The sequence below is a fragment of the Athene noctua genome, chromosome 30 (genome assembly GCF_965140245.1).
Source record: "Athene noctua chromosome 30, bAthNoc1.hap1.1, whole genome shotgun sequence".
Lineage (NCBI taxonomy): Eukaryota > Metazoa > Chordata > Aves > Strigiformes > Strigidae > Athene > Athene noctua.
The window spans coordinates 2,134,030-2,145,896 of NC_134066.1; positions in this window are offsets into that span (position 1 = coordinate 2,134,030).

The window sequence follows — 11,867 nt, forward strand, 5'->3', positions numbered from 1 at the left end:
AGGCTGATAGTTACACCTGGCTCTGCTGAGAGCCTCTTGTGTAGGCACATCCCCTCCCGGCACTTCTTGCACCCCCATTTCTGAGGAGGTTCGGCTGTTTCAGTGTCAGCCCCGGGGCCTCCTGCAGCTCCTGCCTGTAATTAAATCTTCACGGCTATGATGTCTCTATTGGCAGATCATATTTATGGGCAGGTTGTTTTAGTGTCGTTCTTAAGAGTTAAGGAGGCTTTTGCTCATAAGCAAATTCTCTTCTCTTTTAAATTGTCATCCGCAATCTCGTGCCAATAAAAAGGCACATTATTTCAGATTATTGCCCCCGTGGTGCTTGTAGTGAGTTACTGCTGTAGGTACCGGGTTTCAGTGTTACGCAAATTAGATTTCTTCCATATGCGTTCAGATGTGGTGCTTCCAAATGCTCCTCTCAAACGTGATGGCTGGGAGCCCCAAGGGCATCGGTTTCCACCCCCCCCCCCAAAAAAAAAAAAAAGCTTCTCAGACTCCCCCTCACCTGCCGATACGATGTGGACATGGCAAACGGGCCATTGTCCTATGGCACATGCCACTTGCTCAGTCCCAGCCCCAGTCCCTAAAAGCTTTGTCGTTTTTCTTTCCTCCTTCCTGACTGATGCATGATGAGAGCAGAGAGGTCAGGAGCACCTTTCATACGTGCCTTTATTTCAAGGGAGAAGAAAAAGCAAAAGGATTGAGGGCCCTTTCAGGAGCTGCTTTATTGCAAAGTAATTATACTCTCTTTTGTTTGCGTCGCGGAGGGGAGGGAGAAGCCTTGAAATGTCTCATCTGGGAAACCGTTAATAGAATTTATGCTAATTTGATGATTCCGGCGATTACTGGCGGAAGCACTTCACATTTTCAGGCAGCAGAAATTCTCCTCCAATTCCTTCTGCAGTCTCACTCCGTTTGGTCTTTAGCCCATTCGCCTCCTCCAGGCGCCAGAGGGCTGGGCAGCGCTCGTGGACTCCACGATGTGACCAGGATTTTTGCTGATGACGATGCCAACAGGCTCCCTGGTGACCTCAGGCCTTGATTTTTTGGGGCAGGATGCAAAAAAAAATCTGCCCCGGTGCCTCACTGTGCTAGCAAGCAGCCCTGCAGTAATAAACCTTTCCCTCCCAGTTTCATCCTCTGGTAGAGCTTCGCAAACACAATTCTCTGTGCCCAGCTCTTGCCTAATTAACTCCAGAATTGCAAACCTATTTGTGACGCTTTGTGCTCAGGGGAAACCTTTATTAAGTTCCTTTTAATCCAAAACCGGTTAGACCATGATGGTTTTCATGAACGGTTATTCAAAAAAAAAAAAAAAAAAGGAAGGGAGGGGAGGGGGGTGTGAAGAAAGCACAACTAGAAAGTTTAAGACAGCATCCTTTCTCCAGGGAAAAAAAAAAAAAAGCAGAAAAATTTATCTTAGGTGCATTTTTCTTGATGCATTAATACAGCACGTGTTTCAAAAGGAATGATTCAGTGGCGTGAGGAAAATACCCGGCGGGCTGAGCAGGGAGAGCAGCCTGGGTTTAGCCGGAGGAGGAAACTGGACATTTTGGGGAATTAATTTCTAATTTCTCACGCCTGGCCCGAGCCGCAGGCCGGCAGATGGCATCACGCTCATGCCGTTGGGTGGGAGCTGCGGGGCCTCAGCCATCGCTCGGCTGTGCAAAATATCGCTCGGCGCAGCACCCAGAGGGTGCCAAAGGTTTGCACCGTTGGCCCGAACCTCGAACCAGATTTATCTGCCATCTCCTGCCTGCCTGAACCCGGGATCATTCCTCCAGCGGCGAGTGGCGTCGGGGTAAAGAGCTCTTGGCTGGGATCAGCCCAACCTGTCTGCACATCGCACGATCCATCCTCTGTGCTTCTCGGAGTGAAACACTGCATTAATGTTAGCAGAGGAGCCACGGCCTTATCCTGAACTCCTTAAAAAACAATGGGAGTCTCTATTGCCTTAATCTGGCTTTTAATGAATGACCTCTTGTCGCTGGGAGCTGCGTGCAGTGACAAAGGACCTTTGTGGGCTGATATTTATGATTTCATTTAAGCCAGGGAGTAAGCTAAGGGAGAGAGCTGGAAAATAAGAGCTATGCTGATGTTTCCTGCTTTAAACTCAAGGGATCTTTATCTAGTTTTCGTATTAATACAGTTGTCATCTCTTAAATATCTGAGCAACTCGCAGCCGCGAACGCTCCCACGCTGGAAGGACGCGCAGGTCGCGCTCGCCGACAGGGTAGGGAACGACTCCAGCTCTCCCCAGCCCCACACATCCCTCTAGGCCCTAACACTGGGGTGGGGGAAAGGTTTGGCATTTTCCTAGTATCCCCTCCCAAAATTCCACACCGCACGCAGGCCAAGCTCTGCTGTGAGAGCCCACGACCTGCTCGCGGGGGGCCGGCGTGCAGCCCCAGGCTGAGCGCAGCCACCGGCTCCCAACACCCTTCCCCGCACCAGCAACTTGCCAAGGCTGATAAATTTTTTGCCTTTTCCTTCATCAGGCCTTGGCGGCGGATTAAGCAGCTGGGATTCTGGAGTGAGAGTGCGTCCCCTCTCCTTTGCCATGCAAACAGAGAAAATTAATCTTCCAGCTTCCTCTGATATTTGGGCTGAATTACAAGCTGGGAGCGGAGATAAAGCGCGGGCGAAAGGAAGGTACAGGTACAGCGGAGAGGCGAGCTGCCTGGCACAGGCCTTTGTCCGTGCAGATAACGGCTCTTCCTCCCTGTGTCATGCATAATTCACCAGCGCTGCCTCCCTCCGTCCCGGGCAGCGCTCGCTCTGCTTTCACGGCTCCTCTTCTGCAGGAGCTGGAAGGCTCCTTGGCAGGCGAGGCCGCGCGTGTGGGTGCAGAAGCGCAGTCGGGCGTGGGGGAGCGAGCATGCAGGTGCCTCCGCAGACCCCGCGGGACGGGCAGATATCCACTGCCCCGGGGTGTTGGGGAGGGGACGTTGAACCCTCTACCCGGAGGCTGACGGAGCCGGGGTACCCACCACCGATCCAGCTAGACCAAACCAGCACGACAGCTTCACCAGCGGGTGATTTCGTATGCCCATCACATTCCAGCTCCGCTCACCACGCTATCTCCCTAAATCCCTCTGATGTTATAGTCGGCTGGAGGTTACATCCTTTGGGATCCCAACCCCAGCATTAACAGACACCAACTGCATTTTATTTCGTCGATCATCCGGCGGCTTCTCTGCACCATTCCTGACAGAACTGTGCCACACAGAGCGGAAAAGCCATGGAGGTTTTCCGTCGACGCCAAGAGTTTTTCGCAGAACAAAGCAGAAATAACCCCGGTCACTCCCAGCCAAACAATGAACACAGACACCTGCTTAATTATTTTTGCTTTCTAAATGAAAACAGTGCCGTGAGTTTAATAACCGCTGCTTGGGAGTAATTGGGGCGATTATTGTATGGCCCAGGGGGAAAATTGCAGCTTGTTATCTCCAGGGAGTAGCATTAGGATCCAGCAGATAATCAGAACGTTATTTGTTGCACTTTAGATGACATTTCTTATGGATTTAGAAGTGATAGTGATCAAACCGTGTTGTCAGAGCCACCCCCAAAGTGGGGAATCCAGAGACCTGTAAGGTAAACAGCATCTGAAGCTGCCTGGGACAGCTGCTCTTCCAGCAGGACAGCACGAATAACAGATGAATGTGCCACATTTGAGCTCAAACACTTCCAGATCTGAGCGTCACTCATCTCTTTTTTAATTTGATCTCCTCATAAGAGAGATGACACCCAGGGTGCTGCATGAGAGGAGGCAGAGCGGGGGGGATATCAGCTCTAACAGATGCTGCCAACCAGATCTATACTCAGCGATAAGCTCGCTTGAGACCTTCCCTCTGTTTCTCCCTCCCCACCCCAATCGATAGCCCCTGCCTGGCCTCTCGCCTACAGCAGCCCTGAAATTGGAGGCTCAGTCAGGAGCAACTCTCACACGCTGCTGGAGCATCAGGATCTTTGTCTGCACGGTCTCACGGAGACCGTCGGCGCTGGGCGTCCTCCCCGTGCGTGCCACGATCGCTCCCCATGGGTGCTGCACCCCCTGTAAGACATTTGTGTGCTGTCGGGTTGTGGGTTCCAGCTCCTGGAGCGTTTCTGAGCCGGGGGAGACAGTTCCAGCAAACCCAGACGCGATGGGTGGGCAAGATGCGGCACAGCTCCTGGTGATGCCTCCCCAACACTAACCCTTCTCTCGGTGCCCCAAACTGCTCATCCAGCCTGGCCGCAGGGGTGCAAAGAGGATTTTTAGCAAGGCCAAGCCCAGCCACAGCCTTTGGTGCTCTCTCTGATGGAGGTTTTCTGCTAAGGAGCGTTCCCAGATCCTGGTTTGGGCTCTGCTCCCAAGGACAGGCTGGTGGATGACAGGGCAGCACCTCAGCACCCGCACGACGGCAGCGAAGAGGATCCTGCCGGGCCCAGGAGAGCGCTGAGCCAAGGCAGGCTCTGCTATCGATCCCCCAGTCAATGACAATTCAAGGCCTGGAAATGACAGCGCCTTTTCTGAGTCCTCAATTCCCACCCAAGGCTGGGCACGGGGAGGAGGGAGCTCGCTCGGAGGTTTAGCAATAATCCGAAGCGGGAGCGGAGAGGGGAAGAGCCTCTCTTGCAGCAGGTGAGTTGTTTAACAAATTGGACACATAACGAGACAAAAAGGCACAGAGGAAGTAGATCTGGTGGGACTGGACCTTTATCTCCGGCACGTTGGCAGCCAAAATCTTTGTGCAATATTTATCAAGGGTGAACGGGCAGGAGAATTGGCAGCCGATGCATAAGTGAGGAATTAAAGCCACTGCCATCCTTATCTCCCAGGCAGATACGCAAGGGGAGGGGTGGACGGGAGCTGCGAGCCAGCCCAGGGCAATCGAGTTTGAAACCATTTGTGGATTTAACAAGTCCAAACTTTATTAGCTCAAGCTGATGGGAAGCAGAGCAGAAGCCCTAAGGAGGGCAAAGCAGCGCATCTGCATCCTCCAGAGCCCAGCACGCTGCCTCCAGGCAGGTGTTTCTCCTGGGAAGTCCCTCACATCGCGGGGCAGACGCCACACGGCCAGGGGGGGGCACAGTAAAACTGCCCCGAAGGCACCAGGTAAGGGGCCAGCGGTCCTTTGAGCCCAGTTAACATTCACTTTTAAACTGGGCAGTTTAGGAGCTGCTACGCTTTCTCTCCTCATTTTGCTCAGCAGTGAGACAAAGGCAAAAGATGCTCTGCCCTCGGGTATATTTGTATTTTCACAGTCAGAGCCACAGCTGCCTCGTGGAGAGCTTGGCACTTCGCAGCCACCCCGTGAATACGCCTCACGAGACACAGGCAGGAAAACCACAGGGGAAAGGACAGATACGACCTCGATAATATCCGCAGAGCCCCGAGTCGGTCTGCGGAGCGTTTTTGCCGTCCCCGGGGAGGCAGCTCAGCTCCTGCAGCGGCCGGCCGGCTCCCCTGGCCCCTCGGGCACGCACGGCGAGCGAAGGGCCGCTTCATCTCCACCATCCCCTGGGAATCCCCAGCTCTCTCATAACGTGCTGGTAATTAACTCACTTATTGGCTTTGCTTTTGCTGAGATTGCACGTTCAAGATGGGCTCCATCTGCTCCTTGCAGGGGCTTGGCTGCCAGGGGGAGGTTAGCAACCCCCCTCCCTGTGTATAACGAGGAGATAAACGTGTCGTTTCTGCAAACGGGGGGCAACAAGGAGGCCATGGGGGGACAAGCAGCAGCCCTCTGACAGCGGCTGCGGGTCCAGGCTGCCCAACCCCACCAGCCCTTTCACCACCCACCAAACTCGTGCCAACCAGCCTCCTCCCCCAGGCACCCACCAGCGCCGGCCCTGGCTCCGCCGGGGCCACCACAGCCACTGGCTTCATTACATTGTTTTAGGGGATTTGCAGCTCTCCGTTTAATTTCTCTCCAAGGCAAATAAGAGCACAAGAAACCAAGCGGGACCTCGTTTCTGGAGATGCTGGACTGCTGCGTGTCAGGCAGCTGCAGCGCTGCGTTCCCTCCCCGCACAACGCAATTCCTCCCGGAGAAATGGGACACAAACACCAAGGAGCAGCAACTCCCAGCTACAGCCCTTGGCGGGCAGGTTCCCCCCTTTGGCCATGCTGTGGTTCCTGTAAATCCTCCCCAGGTTATTCCCGCCGCTGTCACGGAGCCGGAGCAGCAAATCTGAGCTTAGCTGGGAGCCAAGCGGCGCAGCGCACGTGGCGCCCGCCGGGTCCCCCAGCACCCATCTGCACCGCCTTTGTCTCCTCAGCCTTTGAGCGGTGCTTCTCCTCCTCTCTGCTGCAAAGAAACGCATTAGTTGCAACATTGCTTTAATTTGTTTGCCAGCTTTCAGAGAGCCGAGCGGCTCGCTGCTCCCATCGGTGCTGTTTGGAGGATGTTTGCACGGCGGCAGCGTTAACCCTTGGGCTCCCGAGCGGGTTTGCACGCCCAGGACACACGAGCCGCCTTCGCCATCGCGGAGCTCGGGGCCACAGCGAGCGCGAGCCACTGACCCGACCTGGCACTCACCAGATGAGGGGGATCCATTTCCCTTTCCAGCTCCTCTCAGCGTTTCCTTAATGAGATGAGTTTTGTTGTGACCACAACCAGTGTCAGAGGAAATAAAAGAAAATGTGATCTGAACGGGCTCTACGGCAGCGACAAGGACACGGGGACAAGCAGCCGCCAGCGGCGCCGGGGCAGCGCAGGCAGAGAAGGGGCGGCGGGCCAGGGTGGGAGCTGCGCCCGGGGAGGGCCGGGGGGATCCCAGCACCCTGCACACCCCCCCCAGTACACGCACCCGCGGTGCCGGTGCCCGCCCGCGGCCCAGGGCCGCAGCAGGGGCTTCGCCTGCGCCGGACGCACCCGCGGGAGCGGGGCCACGGCCGCCGCGGGGCATTTCTGCTCCAAACCAGCTCCGGCTTCTGGCAGAGAGCTCGGCTGGCAAAGGGAGCAAGGAGCCGGGCGGTGGCCTTGGGCAGCGCTGCAGGACTGCTGGCCACCACGGATCCCGGCGTGACCCAGCCACGGCCCAGCATCCTGGGAAATGAGTTTGTTCGGCCTCTGCCCCACATTTCCAGATACAGGTCCCATCCAGCCTGAGCATCTTCAGACCCAGGGAGCAGCCCCGGGGCTGTGCTCGCCCCCAGACAAGAGGCTTTTTCCGAACACAGGGTAAAACAAGTGAGCCAGCCAAGGTGGAATCAGCACACGGGGGAAGTGTTTCAGGACAGCTGTTGAGCACTAGCCAGTGGCTTTGCATTGCCTCGCGCTAATTGCTCGAGCTAATGAAGCGGCACGCTCAGCTCAGTGACTTTCTGCAGGGTTTCCATCCGCCTTCAGTTCGCTCTGCGCCATTCACAACTCTGGGAAGCGGCAGCTGATCGATCGCAAGATTTCCGGGATGGCAGGAGAGTAGAAACAGCCCTGAAAGGGGCTGTAAAAACCATGGCAGCCCCGAAGCAGGTGAGGGGCACCCAGATCCGAGGGCGATGAGCAGCAAGAGGAGGAAATCCCAGATATTCAGACCCAGGTGCGCAATGTTGGTGCAACATCGACGCAGCGATACGGCTCTTCCCTCGCTGCTGGCGAGGAGGTGTATCGGCTTTCCCGCAGGAGACGGGCCCCGGGGAGTTTGTCTCCTGTTGCCAAAACCTCAGGAGAGCTGAAGCCACCTTCCCCCCTTCCCCATCACTCTCCGTGTCTCCAGGTCCCCCGCACCCGCTCTGCAAGGTGCCTGGTTGTTAAGCGATTCAGCCTCCTTTTTATCCCCAGCGCAGTTCTGAAGGTTTAAATAGAAAGATATCAAAATAAAAGATAATTGTTGAGAAAGATGAATAGGGGGGAGGAAGAAAAAAACCATCAGCACGGAGGAACTCTTGTCTAATTTCTCACCCACGCAGAGCACAGCGATCTTAGTGCCTTCAACTCTGGTTCGTAAAAGCTTTCATGGCTTTATTACCAGCTCCCCGAATAGCTTGTCCTTTTAATAAGCCAAGGCCTCCAGATCGCGTATCTGCCCATGGGAGATCCCATCAGGACGTGGTTTATTCAGACAGAAATAGCAGAAAGCATCACTGCACTCGCCTGACCAAGGAAACCCTCATCTGAGGCAGGAAAAGGTTAAAAACCACCCCAAAACGCAAGGGGGAGAGGGGAGGGGGGGGAGAGCGAGGAGGCACCTCTCTGCCGGGGCCTCGTGGTGGTGGCACCCGATGAGCCGGTGCTGCTGGGTGTCCTCGGCTTCCCCGCCAGCCCTGCTCTGCACAGCCGCCGGCCTTGGCCACAGAGGCCTTTAATTATCCAAACTGCTGCCCCTCACAAAATTAAATGCCGCTGAGGATGACTCAGTGTTTAATGGACTGGCTGCTCCTCGCGCCGGGAGAGCCAAGCGGGTGCAAGGGAGAGCACAGCACACCACGGCATAAATCAGCCCGAGACACTCTGCACGGGGGCGAGTGACCCAGCAGCTCGGAGCAGGGAGGCAGGCGAACTGCTGGTTTTAAACGGTTGTGTTTTCCCTCCCGATAACCCCGGCAGGGATTCCTGCGCCCAGCAGCTCGGGGTGCTGCGGCTCGACCCTCCGCCCCGGCTGTCGTTGAACCCTTCGGATCTACCGCCGCCGGGGCGACGGGGATGAGCTCGATTTAGAAATCTCACGGTGTCACCGAGCTGCTCGTGCTGGATTCCCGTTTCTCAGGGTTTGGCTACGGTGGTTTCCTTTGGAAAGGTCTCAGAAATGGTCAGGCTTTGTTTAAACGCAAGTAGGAGCCAAAAGATGCAACACAAGGCTTATCTCTGCCTCCGTTTGCTGACCTGGGATGGCAACGTGCTCCGGGCCAGCCAGAGCCAGCGGCGGCAAGAAGCAGCTCTGCTAATAGTCTCATTAGTCTCACCAAGGCGCTGAGGCTTTGGCTTCCAGCAGATAATTAACGATGTACTCATGAATTAGGAAGCCCTGGACCTCTACCAGGACCTACGTGGAGGCAACGGAGCTGCTCTGGGTTCAGGGTTGGAGCAAAACGATGCCTCGAGGGGCAGCCCGGGGCGGTGGGGACGGCTCTGGGGGCTGGGGGGAGCGGTGCCCAGCCCCACGCAGCCCCAACAGCCCCTAATGCCGGAGCTGCCCCACCCGCGAGGAAGGCACATCTAAAAAAATCCTGGTAAGGCCCCGCAGTGCTTCATGTGAATGCAATTTACCGTTGCTAATAATGCTGATGGTTATTTCCCCAAGCTGGGAAGTGTTTGGCCTCAAAACTGGGCTCCTGGATGCAATTTCAATAACACCGGATCGGCTGTGAAGATGTTTTACAGGTCACTCAGCCCAGGTTTGAGCTGGGCTTGAATTTTTCCCCCTCTCCCTTAGAATTCCTGGCCTGGCGGCGATGGGGTGACGGGAAGAGCTGTGAGGCTGGACGCTGCACCAGCCACGCAAAACCCACCAACACGGAGGGTCAGAGCCACGCTGGGCGCCCAGCGCGGGGCAGACACCGTCCCCGTCCCCCAACCAGCAGCTGAGCGCTGCCCCGCGGCCCCGGCAGCGAGGGCTTTGTGGCACTGGCGGCCTTTTAATTAAATCTCTCCCCTTAAATACACAAAAGCAATCCTGGGGATCGCAGGGCCAGGCACCCCGGAGCCGTCACGCCCCAGGAAGGGAAGCGGCATCGCCCAGCACCTCCATCACCCTCGGGACTTAATAGACCATTATGAATTAAATTGCCTCCTGTAGAGCAGCTGGGCGGCGGGTGCAGATAAAGAAGCAATTTGCAAGCCAGGGCTGCCTGGAAGGAGGGAGCGAGAGCAGGGCATAACCCCAAAAAAACATGGAAAAGCATCTCTTACCCATCCTTGCAAGCCCATCCTTGCCCTGGGGATGCTCTTGCCCTTCCAAGAAGCAGGGTGGGACTTTGTTTCCCGGAACAGAGGTGCCTACGGTGGAGCAAGGCGAAAAAACAGCCCCCGGGCTTGAGTTATCCCTTGGCCAAGCTCCCGAGCTGTTCCCTAGACACGCCAGTGCCTGCCTGTCTGCCGGAGCCTGCACTGGGAGCCTCAGCACTGCAGCACCTTCCCTTAATTACTTTTTTCATGCTAATTGGATCTGTGGGCATGCCTGAGGGGAGCCCTGGCTACTGAATCCATGCTGGAGCTGAGCACCCATTTTGTACAGGAAGGATACAGCCCCAGCAGCTCTCCTCCTCCTCCTCCTCTTCCTCCTTCTCCTGTCACACCCGGCTGCCCATCACTCTCCCAGCCCACCCCTTGGCTACCCACCTTCGAGCCTTCCTGCCCGGTGTCTTGCTGTTATCAATTATCACATCGGGCTAATTGTTGGCTCCTCACCCGCCCCACAGCCCTCAGCTGGTCCCGCTGCCTCTCCCAGCAGGAATTAACACAACCCTCACGTGGCTCCCCCGAAAAATAACGCGGAAATGCTCGTGCTCCCCACGCTCCACTCGACTCCAAGGATGCAGCTGCATCTTCCCTGGCTGGGGGCCAGCGGCAAGGAAGTTTCCTCCGACCGCTCACCTCCTCCCAGCTCCTGCAGGAAAGGCTCCCGGGGTGTTGGGGGGCCCCGACAGCCCCCCCAGGAAAGGTCTTTCCAGCCAGGGTGGCCGGGGGATGCGGAGTCTCTTCACTGGGGTTTCTTGGGCGGTGGACAACAAGGGCTCACGCCCGCTCCAGCCCGAAAGCCCATCCCTGCCGGCCTGCAGCCTCGCCACTGCCGGTGGCTTTACTGTCAATAAAACCACCGCAGAGAACGACTTCTCATCTGGAGGAGAAAAAAAACTAAGGGGAGAGGGAAGGCGAAAAGCAACCCCTTTTTTAAATGTTCTTCTCCCTTACCCAAGCAGCACGTCCCTCTCCGGGTGCCCGTCAGCAGCCCCAAGGGAGAGGCGGGTGTCGGCGGGGCCACGCGCGGCGGAACGGGGCAGGGAAGGGAGAGGCAGAGCCGGGGCCAACTGGAAACGCGAACGTCGCGCTCGCGGCCTCGCAGCCGCCTCTCCCCGCGCTGACAGGGCCGGCCCTGTGCCCAGCGGTGAGCAAACGGGGGACGCTGGCTCACGGGGGTGGCCCTGGGCCCCGACTCTGCCCCCCCCAGATGTCCCCAAGCAGGTCCCGCTGCAAAACCCTGGGTTCCTGCCTGGGCAAGGATCCAGTTTGGGAGAAGATGCTGCAGAAAAGGAGCAAACTGAGTGTGTCCGAGACACAGGATCTGAGGACGGGGTGCACGTGCCTGACCCTGCTGGACCCCAAACTGGCTGTGCCCCCATTAGCCACGGTTCAGGCAGGGACAGTGCACTGGGAAGGTGCCCTCGGGCAGGGACACAGCTCACGGGGACCACCCCGGGCTCCGGCTGTCCCTTCCCAACGTGACACTTGTAAAGGACATAGAAATGCTCTTTTCCATTTGACTGCAGTCACCTCACTGGGAGCACTGGGCAGGCACCTGCTGCAGCCTCTGCTGCCGGGTGGAGATCTGCAGTGGGGTGCAGCCCAGGGGGGTGAGGGCACCCCGCTCCCCGGGACAGCGGTGGGGAGCAGAGGAGGGTGAAGCAGGGTTGGGGACACAGCGGCGCTGGGGGGAAGCTGGGCAGCACTGGGAGGAAGCTGGGCAGTGCTGGGAGGAAGCTGGGCAGTGCTGGGGAGGAGCTGGGCAGCGCTGGGAAGAAGCTGGGCAGCGCTAAGGGGAAGCTGGGCAGCATTAAGGGGAAGCTGGGCAGCACTGGGAGGAAGCTGGGCAGCACTGGGGGGAAGCTGGGCAGCATTAAGGGGAAGCTGGGCAGCACTGGGAGGAAGCTGGGCAGCACTGGGAGGAAGCTGGGCAGCGCTTCCCGGGGAGGAGCAGAGCACCCAGCACCCGCTGCCTCC